At 41.1% G+C, this 15,744-nt stretch overlaps 2 non-coding genes across 2 annotated transcripts; both read left to right on the top strand.

Moving 5' to 3' along the window:
* Positions 1-7,844: 7,844 nt before the first annotated feature.
* On the top strand, positions 7,845-7,948 carry LOC130948284 (small nucleolar RNA R71). Its single transcript, XR_009072998.1, has one exon. It is a non-coding gene; the product is annotated as a small nucleolar RNA R71 (small nucleolar RNA).
* A 7,398-nt stretch (positions 7,949-15,346) lies between these two features.
* On the top strand, positions 15,347-15,454 carry LOC130951222 (small nucleolar RNA R71). The gene has a single exon (XR_009073880.1). It is a non-coding gene; the product is annotated as a small nucleolar RNA R71 (small nucleolar RNA).
* Positions 15,455-15,744: the final 290 nt, after the last annotated feature.

Below are 15,744 nucleotides of genomic sequence, written 5' to 3'. Positions count from 1 at the left end.
TTTTGTTATTTTATGTCTTTTGTAGGTTGATGATCATGAGAAGTCACAAATTCCATTGAAAAAGCAAAAACAAAATGAAAAACAGGAAGAAAAATAGCACACCCTGGAGGAAGAACCCACTGGCGTTTAAACGCCAGTGAGGCTAGCAGTTGGGCGTTTAACGCCCAGTCTGGCACCATTCTGGGCGTTTAACGCTAGAAAGGGGCACCAGACTGGCGTTAAACGCCAGAAAAGGGCAAGAACCTGGCGTTAAACGCTAGGAATGGGCACCAGCCCGGCGTTTAATGCCAGAAATGGCTCAAAACGTGATTTTTGATGCCATTTGGTGCAGGGATGACTTTTCCTTGACACCACAGGATCTGTGGACCCCACAGGATCCCCATCAACCCCACCACTCTCTCCCTCTTCTTCACTCATTCACCACTCACATCCATCCTTCATAAAACCCCACCTACCTCACCATTCAAATTCAAACCACTTTTCCTCCCAAACCCACCCATACATGACCGAACCATGTGCCCCCCTCTCCTATATTAACCCTTCTTCACCCCTTCATTTTCACACAACCTAAACACCACTTCTCCTCCTCCTTGGCCGAACACAAAGCCACTCCCTTCTTCCTCATTTCTTCTTCTTCTACTCTCTCCTTTCTTCTTTTGCTCGAGGACGAGCAAACCTTTTAAGTTTGGTGTGGTAAAAGCGTTGCTTTTTCGTATTTCCATAACCATTTATGGCATCCAAGGCCGGAGAAACCTCTAGAAAGAGGAAAGGGAAGGCAAAAGCTTCTACCTCCGAGTCATGAGAGATGGAGAGATTCATCTCATGGGTGCATCAAGACCACTTCTATGAAGTTGTGGCCATGAAGAAGGTGATCCATGAGGTCCCTTTCAAACTCAAAAAGGGTCAACTTTAATCAAAGGTTGGACCAAGTCCTCACAGACAATTGTGAAGAGGGCGCACAATGGAAGAGAGATTCAAGAGGGAAGCCGGTTCAATTGAAAAGGCATGACCTCAAACCCGTGGCTAGAGGATGGTTGGAGTTTATCCAACGCTCAATCATTCCCACTAGCAACCGGTCCGAAGTTACTCTAGACCGGGCCATCATGATTCATAGCATCATGATTGGAGAAGAAGTGGAAGTTCATGAGGTCATAGCCCAAGAACTCTACAAGGTGGCGGATAAGTCCTCTACCTTAGCAAGGTTAGCCTTTCCTTACCTCATTTGTCACCTCTGTTATTCAGTTGGAGTTGACATAGAGGGAGACATCCCCATTGATGAGGACAAGCCCATCACCAAGAAAAGGATGGAGCAAACAAGAGACCCCTCTCATCATGAGATCCCTGAGATGCCTCAAGGGATGCACTTTCCTCCACAAGACTATTGGGAGCAAATTAACACCTCCCTAGGAGAATTGAGTTCCAACATGGGACAACTAAGGGTGGAGCACCAAGAGCATTCCATCCTCCTCCATGAAATTAGAGAAGATCAAAGAATCATGAGAGAGGAGCAACAAAGACAAGGAAGAGACATTGAGGAGCTCAAGCACTCCATAAGACCTTCAAGAGGAAGAACAAGCCGCCATCACTAAGGTGGACCCGTTCTTTAATCTCCTTGTTCTTTATTTTCTTGTTTTTTGAAATTTTCATGCTTATGTTATCCATGTTTGTGTCTTATGATCATTAGTGTCTATGCCTTAAAGTTATGAATGTCCTATGAATCCATCACCTTTCTTAAGAATTGTTCTTAATTGAAAAAGAAAAGAATTGCATGAATTTTGAATTTTATAACAGTTTAATTATTTTGATGTGGTGGCAACACTTTTGTTCTCTGAATGTATGCTTAAACAGTGCATATGTCTTTTGAATTTGTGGTTCATGAATGTTGGCTCTTGAAAGAATGATGAAAAAGGAGACATGTTACTGAGGATCTGAAAAATCATAAAAATGATTCTTGAAGCAAGAAAAAGCAAGCGAAAAAAAAAACCGAAAAAAAAGAGAAAAAGAAAGAAAAAGAAAGAAATAAAGTTGTGATCCAAGGCAATAAGAGTGTGCTTAAGAACCCTGGACACCTCTAATTGGGGACTTTAGCAAAGCTGAGTCACAATCTGAAAAGGTTCACCCAATTATGTGTCTGTGGCATGTATGTATCCGGTGGTAATACTGGAAGACAGAGTGCTTTGGGCCACAGCCAAGACTCAATAAGTAGCTGTGTTCAAGAATCATCATACTTAACTAGGAGAATCAATAACACTATCTGGATTCTGAGTTCCTAAAGAAGCCAATCATTCTGAGCTCCAAAGGATAAAGTGAGATGCCAAAACTATTCAGAGGCAAAAAGCTAAAAGCCCCGCTCATCTAATTAATACTGATCTTCATAGATGTTTTTGGAGTTCATTGCATATTCTCTTCTTTTTATCTTATTTGATCTTCAGTTGCTTGGGGACAAGCAACAATTTAAGTTTGGTGTTGTGATGAGCGGATAATTTGTACGCTTTTTGGCATTGTTTTTGGTATGTTTTTAATATAATCTAGTTATTTTTTAGTATATTTTTATTAGTTTTTAGTTAAAATTCACTTTTCTGGACTTTACTATGAGTTTGTGTGTTTTTCTGTGATTTCAGGTATTTTCTGGCTGAAATTGAGGGATCTGAGCAAAAATCTGATCCAGAGACTCAAAAGGACTGCAGATGCTGTTGGATTCTGACCTCCCTGCACTTGAAGTGGATTTTCTGGAGCTACAGAAGCCCAATTGGCGCGCTCTCAACGGCGTTGGAAAGTAGACATCCTGGGCTTTCCAGCAATATATGATAGTCCATACTTTGCTCAAGATTTGTTGGCCCAAACCGGCGTTCAAAGTCACCTCAAGAAATTCCAGCGTTAAACGCCGGAACTGGCACCAAAATGGGAGTTAAACGCCCAAACTGGCATAAAAGCTGGCGTTTAACTCCAAGGAGAGTCTCTACACGAAAATGCTTCATTGCTCAGCCCAAGCACACACCAAGTGGGCCCGGAAGTGGATTTTTATGTCATTTACTCATCTTTGTACACCTTAGGCTACTAGTTTTCTATAAGTAGGACATTTTACTATTGTATTAGACATCTTGAGATCTTTGAATCTTTTGATCACTGGGAGGCTGGCCTCACGGCCATGCCTAGACCTTGTTCTTATGTATTTTCAACGGTGGAGTTTCTACACACCATAGATTAAGGTGTGGAGCCCTGCTGTACCTCGAGTATTAATGCAATTACTATTGTTCTTCTATTCAATTCTGCTTGTTCTTTGTCCAAGATATCACTTGTTCTTCAACTTGATGAATGTGATGATCTGTGACACTCATCATCATTCTCACTCATGAACAAGGTGACTGACAACCACTCTTGTTCTACAAGCATATGAGGCTTAGTGAATATCTCTTGGATTCCTGATAACACGATGCATGGTTGATCGCCTGACAACCGAGTGCTCGCCTGACAAACGAGCCAGCCATTCCGTGAGATCAGAGTCTTCGTGGTATAGGCGAGAACTGATGGCGGCATTCAAGAGAATCCGGAAGGTCTAACCTTGTCTGTGGTATTCTGAGTAGGATTCAATGATTGAATGACTGTGACGTGCTTCAAACTCCTAGCAGGCGGGGCGTTAGTGACAGACGCAAAAGGATCGATGGATTGTATTCCGGCCTGACCAAGAACCGACAGCTGATTAGCCATATGCTGTGACAGAGCATGGGAACATTTTCACTGAGAGGATGGGAGGTAGCCACTGACAACGGTGAAACCCTACATGAGCTTGCCATGGAAAGGAGTAAGAAGGATTGGATGAAGACAGTAGGAAAGCAGAGAGACGGAAGGGAAGGCATCTTCATTCGCTTATCTGAAGCTCTCACCAATGATATACATAAGTATCTCTATCTTTATCTCTATGCTTTATTCGCTTATCACTATACCCATTTGAGTATGCCTGACTGAGATTTACAAGGTGACCATAGCTTGCTTCATACCAACAATCTCCGTGGGATCGACCCTTACTCACGTAAGGTATTACTTGGACGACCCAGTGCACTTGCTGGTTAGTTGTGCGAAGTTGTAGTGATCACAATTTCGTGCACCACTAAGCAAGTTCTGAGTTATTTGAGAAGAAAGTATGAAACAGAAAGCAATTACATTGGCTATATTAGCAAGCATTTGAAGTTCATCAGAAGGGTTTTATGCAGAAAGTTGCAGCATCACTTTTTCATTCTTATCAGGTAAGCTTATCACTTTTTCATTGCATCCATCAAACACTGCTATGGCCTCTTGTTATTCTTATGTCCTTGGCACTTTTCCCTTTTTTGTTTTTCTTTTTCTTAGAGCTCCTTTGCTCCTTGTTTGCTCAGTGTCATGTGTTGCACAAGCCTTTGGCATTTTCTTTTTCTTATCAGTGCACTACACATATCCACTACAGGCATTTTAGTTCACATTTCTTCTTGAGACATTGGTGCCCAGCACCTCTTTGTGTGACTAAATGTTTTGTATTTAGGTTGCTCTTGATAATGGACTTTTGGTTGATAATCCCGGGTTAGTTAACCCAAGTTACCAAGTGTTGAAACACTCCTCAGAACCTATTCATCCAAGCATATCCTTAATACATAAACACCACAGGCATTTGTCTCAGAAGTTCAAACCATTGGTGCCTAGCTTATTTTCTCATTTTTTTTTACTTTTTGGTTGCCCTTTTTCAGTGGCTTTTTCTTCTTCTTTTTCTTTCTTTTTTTATGGCCAAAGACATTTATTCATCAAGATCCATAGACAGTATTCAAACTTCTACACAAAAATGATAATTCTACACTCAATTTCCAGTGATCTGACTAAACAATCAAGCATGCATACCACCACTTAATTCTACTTGATTTGTCACTAATTGAGCCAAGTTACTTTTGTTCAAACTTTTCTTTTATTTTTGGAAACAGAACAAGCATGGCAAGCATTTGTTTAAGAAGGTGAAGTTATATCCAAACATCTAGGCATTCACTTTATTCAAAGCAGTAAACCAACACTCATACTAAAAACTTCACATTCCAGAAAGATTCAACAATTACAGTTTAAACCAGAACAAGCATGCTTTTGTTTGCCTTTTAAAGAATGGTCAAGGAACAACACCACCTTGTGAAATTTCTTGTTTTCTCTTTGTTGCCAGGAAACAATTTGATTTCTCCTTCTTCTCCTAGTTGTTGCTTCATGTTCTTTCTAAGATCCTTGTTTCCTTTCCTGCAAAGAGTGATGAAGTTGCTTGCTTCTCAAGCACTTGAATGGTTAGCTCAACTATGTATGGGCAAGTGTCTGAGTCTTAAGTTGGTGTGTGAACACCAAACTTAGTCTCCTACTTACTCCTCTGCTCTTTGAATCCTTGAATTCTCCTTGGAATGAAGTTGCTGCTAAGGATTTTAAGCATTTCTGTGATTGCTTAGAATGGTTGTTCCTTTCATATAATTCAAAGGTTGTTGTGTTCAGTTGATCTGTATGGTGGAACACCAAACTTAGAGTCACACATTCCCCTTTGAATTATTGATCCACGAATTCATTGTTTGGTGTGAAACACCAAACTTAATTCTTTGCAATGCACAGAAACTACTTCACCTTTTTATTGAAACAAATAAAAGAAATAGCAAAGGAGTATTACCTCAGGTTGGGTTGCCTCCCAACAAGCGCTTCTTTAACGTCATTAGCTTGACGGTTGTCCCTTGTTAAGGTAGATTGTAGTGCTTGATGTCCTCTCCTCTCACTATGAAAACGTCCCCATTTGATTCCTTCATGATTTCCAAATGTTCCATAGAAAGAACTTTCCTGATTGTGAACACTTGAGGGAGCTGGGAAGGAATGGTTTTGAGGCCAGGTGGGATTGGCAGATAATGACTTGATATCACTTTATCTCCCGGAGAGAAACCTTCAGTGGGAATTTTCTTGTTTCTCCACCCTCTTGGCAATTTCTTTACAATTCTTCCCTCTCTCTTGAGGATTTCTTTATTGACCCTTATGCCAGGAGGATCCTTCTGAGCTGTTTCTATTGATTCTTGTGGCTTTAACTCTTGCAATTCTTGTTTGCCTTCCAAGGACTGTTTCAGAGTTTCAGCTGCTGGGTTGCTTTCCTCCAAACACAGATGGCTACTATCATCCTTAGGCTTTTCAGGTTCTGGTTCAGGCTCAGATGCAGGTTTGAAAACATGGAAAATGAGCTGTTCATCATGTATTCTCAAAATTAGCTCTCCTCGTTCTACATCTATGAGTGCTCTAGCAGTGGCTAGAAATGGCCTTCCCAGAATGATAGGGTGTAGGTAGCTTTCCTCTATGTCCAAAATGACAAAGTCTGTGGGGAAGAAATAATTTCCCACTTTCACCAGCACATTCTGAACTACCCCCTCAGCTTGCTTCTGAGTTTTGTCAGCCAGTTGTATGATTACATCAGTGGATCTCACCTCATTCAGTTGTAGCCTCTTCATAAGAGTCAGAGGCATCACATTTATGCTAGCTCCTAGATCACAGAATCCTCTATCAATTTTTGTTTCCCCTATGATGTAGGGGATATGAAAACTTCCTGGGTCTGTTTTCTTAGAGACTATGTCCTTCTTTATGAGGGCACTGCATTCTTTGTTCATTATTACAGTTTGTCCTCCCTTCAAAACTCTTTTCTTGCTCAGCAATTCCTTCAAATACATGATCTGTGTAGGCATCTACTGGAGAATCTCAAGAAAGGGAATATTGATATGGAGAGACTTAAATGTCTCTAAAAACCTTGAATATGTTTTCCCTTTTTCACCTCCTCCTAACCTCTGAGGGAATGGTGCTTTTGGTTGGTATGTTTCCAGCATGCCTTTATTTTGCAGTTCCTTGGCTTGCTCAGTTTCACTTTCCTGCTTAGCTTCTTCCACACCTTCCTTCAAGATTTCTGGCTCCTGTTCTGAGGGTCTGATTCCTTCTTCTTCTGAGACTTCCTTCAATATGGTGATGGCCTTGCATTCTTCCCATCTCACTCCCTTTTGTTCCCCTTTAGGATTCTTTTCTGTGTCACTAGGGAACACTGCAGTTGACTTGGGGGCCTGTTGAGATAGCTCTCCTACTCGAGACTCCATCCTCTTGAGTTTTTCACCATGGTTCCTTAAGGTAGATCTCACATCATCCCTAAAGCTTTTTAACTCACTTATGTCCTGACCCATGTTTGCAAGCATTCCTTCTATCCTGTTTAATTGATCTTGAAATTGTTGGTTCGGATTAGGTTGGGCAGGTTGATTATTTTGGCCATGATATGGTGGTTGGGAGTAAGTGTTTTGTGTGGCTTGGTATGATCTTTGGTTGGAGTTTTGGTATGTGGAATTGTTATGTTGGTTGGGGTTGTAAGGTTTGTGGTTTTGTGGTTGGGTTTGCTGGTTTCCCCACCCAAAGTTTGGGTGGTTTTTCCAGCCTGAGTTGTAAGTGTTGGAATGTGGATCATATGGTTGCCTTTGTTAATTTCCCACATAGTTGGCCTCTTCCCAATCACACCTCCTTCAGTGCTTACCTCCTCTTGATCTTGTGTGTGTATTGCAGCCACTTGATTTGTTTCTAATTTCCTGGTGAGCTCTGCTAGTTGCTTGGCAAACACCTTGTTTTGGGCTAGAATTGTATCAACATGGTTCAGCTCTATGACTCCCTTAGTGTTGTGTCTCTCTGAAGCATAGTAGTACTCATTCTCAGCCACCGTCTCAATCACTTCAATGGCTTCTTCCACAGTCTTTTTCCTGTTCAATGAACCTCCTGATGAATGGTCTACAGCCTTCCTTGATTCATAAGAAAGTCCATCATAGAAAATATGCAATTGCACCCAGTCATGGAACATGTCTGGTGGGCATTTCCTTGTCAAATCCTTGAACCTCTCCCATGCCTCGTAGAGAGTTTCACCATCTTGTTGTCTAAAAGTCTGAACCTCAGATCGAAGCCTCTTGACCTTTTGTGGGGGGTAGAAACGTGCCAGAAACTTGCTTTCCACCTCATCCCAGGTTGTTAGGCTCCCCCTTGGGAATGATTCAGCCACTTAGCTGCCTTGTCCCTAAGTGAAAATGGGAACAAGAGCAGTTTATAGGCATCTTCCTGGACTCCATTGGACTTCACAGTGTCGCAAATTCTCAGGAATTTTGTGAGATGTTGGTTTGGATCTTCATTAGCACTCCCACCAAATGAACAATGATTCTCCACCAGTGATATTAGCTGTGGTTTGAGTTCAAAATTGTTGGCCTGAATGGGTGGTTTCTGAATGCTGCTACCACAATTCCCAGAGGTTGGGTTTATGTATGAACCAAGAACCCTCCTCTCGGGAATGGCATTGTTTCCATCAGCTCTCTCATGGTTGTGAACTTCTCTATCCATGTTGAGATCTAGAGCTTCCTCAAAATTGTCCTCAGATTCTCCTTCAGATTTTTCTTCTCCCAGTACTCTCTTCCCTCTTGCTTCCCTTCTAAGTTTATGAAGGGTCCTCTCTGGTTCGGTATATGGAGGAGTTGATGTCTCTCCTCTCCTACCTGTCATACAAGAACACAGCACAGGCAACAAACAAGTGAAATACTCTTGGTTAATGGAAGAGTATGGTTAGAGCAGTTGAGGAATTAATTCAAATAGTTAGTGAGTCAGTGAGTTAGTTGCTTGAATTTAAAGGCATAAAGAAAGAAAGCAAGTAACAGAGTGCAGAAATTAAAATTCAACAAGTAACTTGAACTGAATTAACAAAACAAGAAAAATGCTCAATCTAGTTAACTTCCAATTTGAAAATTGTCAATCGAAAACCAATCCCCGGCAACGGCGCCATAAACTTGATGCTTCAATTTTAGGAAATTGCACGATCGGCAAAAATTCCTTCCGGCAAGTGCACCGGTTATCGTCAAGTAAAAACTCACAATAGAGTGAGGTCGAATCCCACAAGGATTGGTTGAGTGAGCAATTCGGATTAGAAGTGTGTTCTAGTTGAGCGGAATCAAGATTTATATGAGAATTGCGGAATGTAAAATTGGCGGGAAACGTAAATGGCAAGAAATTGAAATTGCGGAATCTTAAATTGCATGAATTAAAGAGCGAGAAGCTAAATTGCTGAAATTAAAAAGGGATCGGGGTGATTGCATGAATTTAATTGCAGAATGTAAAGAGAAAGTGGTAGATCAGAAATGGGGAATTCATTGGGTTTCAGGAGATATTGAGATCTTCGAATCAAAACATTTTTATCCCTTCCTCAACCAATGCGTTCATTGAATTTTGCTTGGCAATCTTATATGATTGGATCCCAATCCCTTGGCTCACCAATTCTCTCTAAAATCAAACAAATTCCCAATCCCTTGGTTTAAATGTTCATAAGAAGAGATGACGCTCGATCACTGATTATACCACACAGTTTCATGAACCACAATTTGGTAGGATTACATGTCACAATATCCATCCAAACCCCAATCCAATTCACTGTGAGAAAGCTTCTCTAGCATGAATCTTCCATTCCTTTCCCAAGGTTCCGAAGGATTCCAATTATGGATAGTTTCTTTCCCAAGACAACTAACCAATGGAATTAGATCGAGAAGCTTTCTAACAAAAATTCAAGAGAAAAGATTGAAGAAGAAGATAAAAACTATTATTGATTCATTGAATTACAATAGAGCTCCCTAACCCAATGAAAGGGGGTTTAGTGAGTCATAGCTCTGAATTCAATTACAAAAAGTATGAAAACTAGAAAAATGATCCAAAAGTCTTTCAACTAACTTAAATTCTATCCTATTTATACACTTTCTAAATTGAGCTTCTGTTGTGTTTCTTGGGCTTTGAGGCCTTTCCCTGATTTCCTTTTGCTTTGGGTTTATGATCCATAATCCTGATGAGGCTGCTGATCCAATTCTGTAACATTCATTGAGCCAACTTAGTGATAATCAAGTAATGACACATGACTCAACAAATTGAAATTCCAGACTCATCAATTCTTCAGGCCCAATCCCATAAACCATGATATTCAATTGGGTTTCATACCAGAGTACGTTTAAGTTAATGTTTGTGCTCAAATGCTAACTTAAAACTGCAATATCTTTGGCCCAGAAACCTTTTCAAATAGTGGTGTTTAAGTTGCAGTTTAAGCTTGGTGCACGAAATTGTGATCACTACAACTTCGCACAACTAACCAGCAAGTGCACTGGGTCGTCCAAGTAATACCTTACGCGAGTAAGGGTCGATCCCACGGAGATTGGTGGTATGAAGCAAGCTATGGTCATCTTGTAAATCTCAGTCAGGCAGACTCAAATGTCTAATGGTGATGAACGAAAATAACATAAAGATAAAGATAGAGATACTTATGTAATTCATTGGTAGGAACTTCAGATAAGCGCATGAAGATGCCTTCCCTTTCGTCTCTCTGCTTTCCTACTGTCTTCATCCAATCCTTCTTACTCCTTTCCATGGCAAGCTCGTGTAGGGTTTCACTGTTGTCAGCAGCTACCTCCCATCCGCGCAGTGAAAGCTAATGCTCTTACACTCTGTCACAGTGCGGCCAATCACCGGTTTGGTTCCCTCCCCTACCGGAATAGAATAACTCTTTTGCGTCTGTCACTAACGCCCAGTAGGTTACAGGTTTGAAGCACGTCACAGTCATTCAATCATTGAATCCTACTCAGAATACCACAGACAAGGTTTAGACCTTCCGGATTCTCTTGAATGCCGCCATCAGGTCCTGCCTATACCACGAAGATTCCGATTAAAGAATCCAAGAGATATTCACTAAGCCTCAGATGCTTGTAGAACAAGAATGGTTGTCAGTCACCTTGTTCATGAGTGAGAATGATGATGAGTGTCACGGATCATCACATTCATCAAGTTGAAGAACAAGTGATATCTTAGAACAAGAACAAGCGGAATTGAATGGAGGAACAATAGTAATTGCATTAATACTCGAGGTACAGCAGAGCTCCACACCTTAATCTATGGTGTGTAGAAACTCCACCGTTGAAAATACATAAGCATAAGGTCTAGGCATGGCCGAATGGCCAGCCTCTCAATGATCTAAGATAGCATAAAACTCAAAGATAGCTACCCAGATGTCAAATACAATAGTACAAGGTCCTACTTATAGAAAACTAGTAGCCTAAGGTGTACAGAAATGAGTAAATGACATAAAAATCCACTTCCGGGCCCACTTGGTGTGTGCTTGGGCTGAGCAATGAAGGAATTTCGTGTAGAGACTTTTTCTGGAGTTAAACGCCAGCTTTTATGCCAGTTTGGGCGTTTAACTCCAAGTTTTATGCCAGTTCCGGCGTTTAACGCTGGAATTTCTGTAGGTGACTTTGAACGCCGGTTTGGGCCTTCAAATCTTGGGCAAAGTATGGACTATTATATATTGCTGGAAAGCCCAGGATGTCTACTTTCCAACGCCGTTGAGAGCGCGCCAATTGGGCTTCTGTAGCTCCAGAAAATCCACTTCGAGTGCAGGGAGGTCAGAATCCAACAGCATCTGCAGTCCTTTTCAGTCTCTGAATCAGATTTTTGCTCAGGTCCCTCAATTTCAGCCAGAAAATACCTGAAATCACAGAAAAACACACAAACTCATAGTAAAGTCCAGAAAAGTGAATTTTAACTAAAAACTAATAAAAATATAATAAAAACTAAACTAAAACTACCAAAAACATACTAAAAATAATGCCAAAAAGCGTACAAATTTTCCGCTCATCACAACACCAAACTTAAATTGTTGCTTGTCCCCAAGCAACTGAAAATCAAATAAGATAAAAAGAAGAGAATATACTATAGACTCCAAATTATCAATGAAACATAGCTCCAAATTAGATGAGCGGGACTAGTAGCTTTTTGCCTCCAAACAGTTTTGGCATCTCACTTTATCCTCTGAGGTTCAGAATGATTGGCTTCTTTAGGAACTCAGAATCCAGATAGTGTTATTGATTCTCTTAGTTAAGTATGATGATTCTTGAACACAGCTACTTTATGAGTCTTGGCCGTGGCCCAAAGCACTCTGTCTTCCAGTATTACCACCGGATACATACATGCCACAGACACATAATTGGGTGAACCTTTTCAGATTGTGACTTAGCTTTGCTAAAGTCCCCAATTAGAGGTGTCCAGGGTTCTTAAGCACACTCTTATTGCCTTGGATCACAACTTTATTTCTTCTTTTTCTTTCTCTCTCCCCTTTTTTCGTTTTTTTCCTTTTTTTTTTTGTATTCACTGCTTTTTCTTGCTTCAAGAATCATTTTTATGATTTTTCAGATCCTCAGTAACATGTCTCCTTTTTCATCATTCTTTCAAGAGCCAACAATTTTAACATTCATGAACCACAAATTCAAAAGACATATGCACTGTTCAAGCATACATTCAGAAAACAAAAAGTATTGTCACCACATCAAACTAATTAAGCTAGTTTTAAAGATGAATTTGAAATCCTGTACTTCTTGTTCTTTTGTGATAAAAACAGTTTTCATTTAAGAAAGGTGATGGATTCATATTCATAGCTTTAAGGCATAGACACTAAGACACTAATGATCATAAGACACAAACATGGATAAACATAAGCATAAAAATTCGAAAAACAAGAAAATAAAGAACAAGGAGATTAAAGAACGGGTCCACCTTAGTGATGGCGGCTTGTTCTTCCTCTTGAAGGTCTTATGGAGTGCTTGAGCTCCTCAATGTCTCTTCCTTGTCTTTGTTGCTCCTCTCTCATGATTCTTTGATCTTCTCTAATTTCATGGAGGAGGATGGCATGTGCTTCACCCTTAGTTGTCCCATGTTGGAACTTAATTCTCCTAGGGAGGTGTTCAGTTGCTCCCAATAGTCTTGTGGAGGAAAGTGCATCCCTTGAGGTATCTCAGGGATCTCATGATGAGAGGGGTCTCTTGTTTACTCCATCTTCTTCTTAGTGATGGGCTTGAGGTCATGCCTTCTCAGTTGAACCGGCTTTGGATGCCATAAATGGTTATGGAAAAGCAAAAAGCAATGCTTTTACCACACCAAACTTAAAAGGTTTTCTCGTCCTCGAGCAAAAGAAGAAAGAAGAGAGTGGAAGAAGAAGAAATGGAGGGGAGGGAGATGGCCTTGTGGTGCGGCCAACAGGGGAAGAAGTAGTGGTTTGAATTTGGATGGTGAGGTAAGTGGGGTTTTATGGAGGTGAGTGGTGAAGAGAAAGATGGGATTTGATAGGTGAGGGGTTTGTGGGGATCCTGTGGGGTCCACAGATCCTTAGGTGTCAAGGAAAAGTCATCCCTGCACCAATTGGCATCAAAATCCACGTTTTGAGCCATTTCTGGCGTTAAACGCCGGGCTGGTGCCCATTCCTGGCGTTTAACGCCAGGTTCTTGCCCTTTTCTGGCGTTTAACGCCAGTCTGGTGCCCCTTTCTGGCATTAAACGCCCAGAATGGTGCCAGACTGGGCGTTAAACGCCCAAATGCTAGGCTTACTGGCGTTTGAACGCCAGCAGCATCTTCCTCCAGGGTGTGCTGTTTTTCTTCCTGTTTTTCATTCTGTTTTTGCTTTTTCAATGGATTTTGTTACTTCTTATGATCATCAACCTACAAAAAAGATAAAATAACAAAAGAAAATAGTTAACTATAAAACATTGGGTTGCCTCCCAACAAGCGCTTCTTTAATGTCATTAGCTTGACAGAGGACTCTCATGGAGCCTCAGAAATTCTCAGAACCGTGTTGGAACCTCCCAACACCAAACTTAGAGTTTGAATGTGGGGGTTCAACACCAAACTTAGAGTTTGGTTGTGGCCTCCCAACACCAAACTTAGAGTTTGACTGTGGGGGCTCTACTTGGCTCTGTTTTGAGAGAAGCTCTTCATGCTTCCTCTCCATGATGATAGAGGGATGTCCTTGGGCCTTAAACACCAAGGATTCTTCATTCACTTGAATGATCAACTCTCCTCTATCAACATCAATCACAGCCCTTGCTGTGGCTAGGAAGGGTCTGCCAAGGATGATGGATTCATCCATGCACTTCCCAGTCTCTAGGACTATGAAATCAGTAGGGATGTAATGGTCTTCAATCTTAACCAAAACATTCTCTACAAGTCCATAAGCTTGTTTTCTTGAGTTATCTGCCATCTCTAGTGAGATTTTTGCAGCTTGTACCTCAAAGATCCTTAGCTTCTCCATTACTGAGAGAGGCATGAGGTTTACACTTGACCCTAAGTCACACAGAGCCTTCTTGAAGGTCATGGTGCCTATGGTACAAGGTATGGAAAACTTCCCAGGGTCTTGTCTCTTTTGAGGTAATTTCTGCCTAGACAAGTCATCCAGCTCTTTGGTGAGCAAGGGAGGTTCATCCTCCCAAGTCTCATTTCCAAATAACTTGTCATTTAGCTTCATGATTGCCCCAAGGTATTTAGCAACTTGCTCTTCAGTGACATACTCATCCTCTTCAGAGGAAGAATACTCATCAAAGCTCATGAAAGGCAGAAGTAAGTCCAATGGAATCTCTATGGTCTCATTTTGAGGCTCAGATTCCCATGGTTCCTCATTGGGGAACTCATTGGAGGTTGATGCACGTCCATTGAGGTCTTCCTCAGTGGCGTCCTCCTCCTCTCTTTCCTCTCCATATTCGGCCATGCTTATGGCTTTGCACTCTCCTTTTGGATTTTCTTCTGTATTACTTGGGAGAGTACTAGGAGGGAGTTCAGTAACTTTCTTACTCAGCTGACCCACTTGTCCTTCCAAATTCCTAATGGAGGACCTTGTTTCAGTCATGAAACTTTGAGTGATCTTTATTAGATCAGAGACCATTGTTGCTAAGTCAGAAGTATTCTGCTTAGAACTCTCTGTCTGTTGCTGAGAAGATGATGGAAAAGGCTTGCCATTGCTAAACCTGTTTCTTCCACCATTATTGTTATTGAAACCTTGTTGAGGTCTCTCTTGATTCTTCCATGAGAAATTTGGGTGATTTCTCCATGAAGAATTGTAGGTGTTTCCATAGGGTTCTCCTAGGTAATTCACCTCTTCCATTGAAGGATTCTCAGGATCATAAGCTTCTTCCTCAGATGAAGCCTCCTTAGTACTGCTTGGTGCATTTTGCATTCCAGACAGACTCTGAGAAATCAAATTGACTTGTTGAGTCAATATCTTGTTCTGAGCCAATATGGTATTCAGAGTGTCAATCTCAAGAACTCCTTTCTTCTGACTAGTCCCATTGTTCACAGGATTTCTTTCAGAAGTGTACATGAATTGGTTATTTGCAACCATTTCAATTAATTCTTGAGCTTCTGCAGGCGTCTTCTTCAGATGAAGAGATCCTCCAGCAGAGCTATCCAAGGACATCTTAGATAGTTCAGAGAGACCATCATAGAAAATACCTATGATGCTCCATTCAGAAAGCATGTCTGAAGGACATCTTCTGATTAATTGTTTGTATCTTTCCCAAGCTTCATAGAGGGATTCTCCATCCTTCTGTCTGAAGGTTTGGACTTCCACTCTAAGCTTACTCCATCTTTGTGGTGGAAAGAACTTTGCCAAGAAGGCATTGACTAGCTTTTCCCAAGAGTCCAGGCTTTCTGTAGGTTGAGAATCCAACCATATTCTAGCTCTGTCTCTTACAGCAAAAGGGAATAGCATCAGCCTGTAGACCTCAGGGTTAACCCCATTAGTCTTGACTGTGTCACAGATTTGCAAGAATTCAGCTAAAAACTGATGAGGATCTTCCATTGGAAGTCCATGGAACTTGCAATTCTGTTGCATTAGAGAAACTAATTGAGGCTTAAGCTCAAAGTTGT

The sequence above is a fragment of the Arachis stenosperma genome, chromosome 1 (genome assembly GCF_014773155.1).
Source record: "Arachis stenosperma cultivar V10309 chromosome 1, arast.V10309.gnm1.PFL2, whole genome shotgun sequence".
NCBI classification, from domain to species: Eukaryota; Viridiplantae; Streptophyta; class Magnoliopsida; order Fabales; family Fabaceae; genus Arachis; species Arachis stenosperma.
This window is presented reverse-complemented; position numbering and strand designations above follow the sequence as displayed.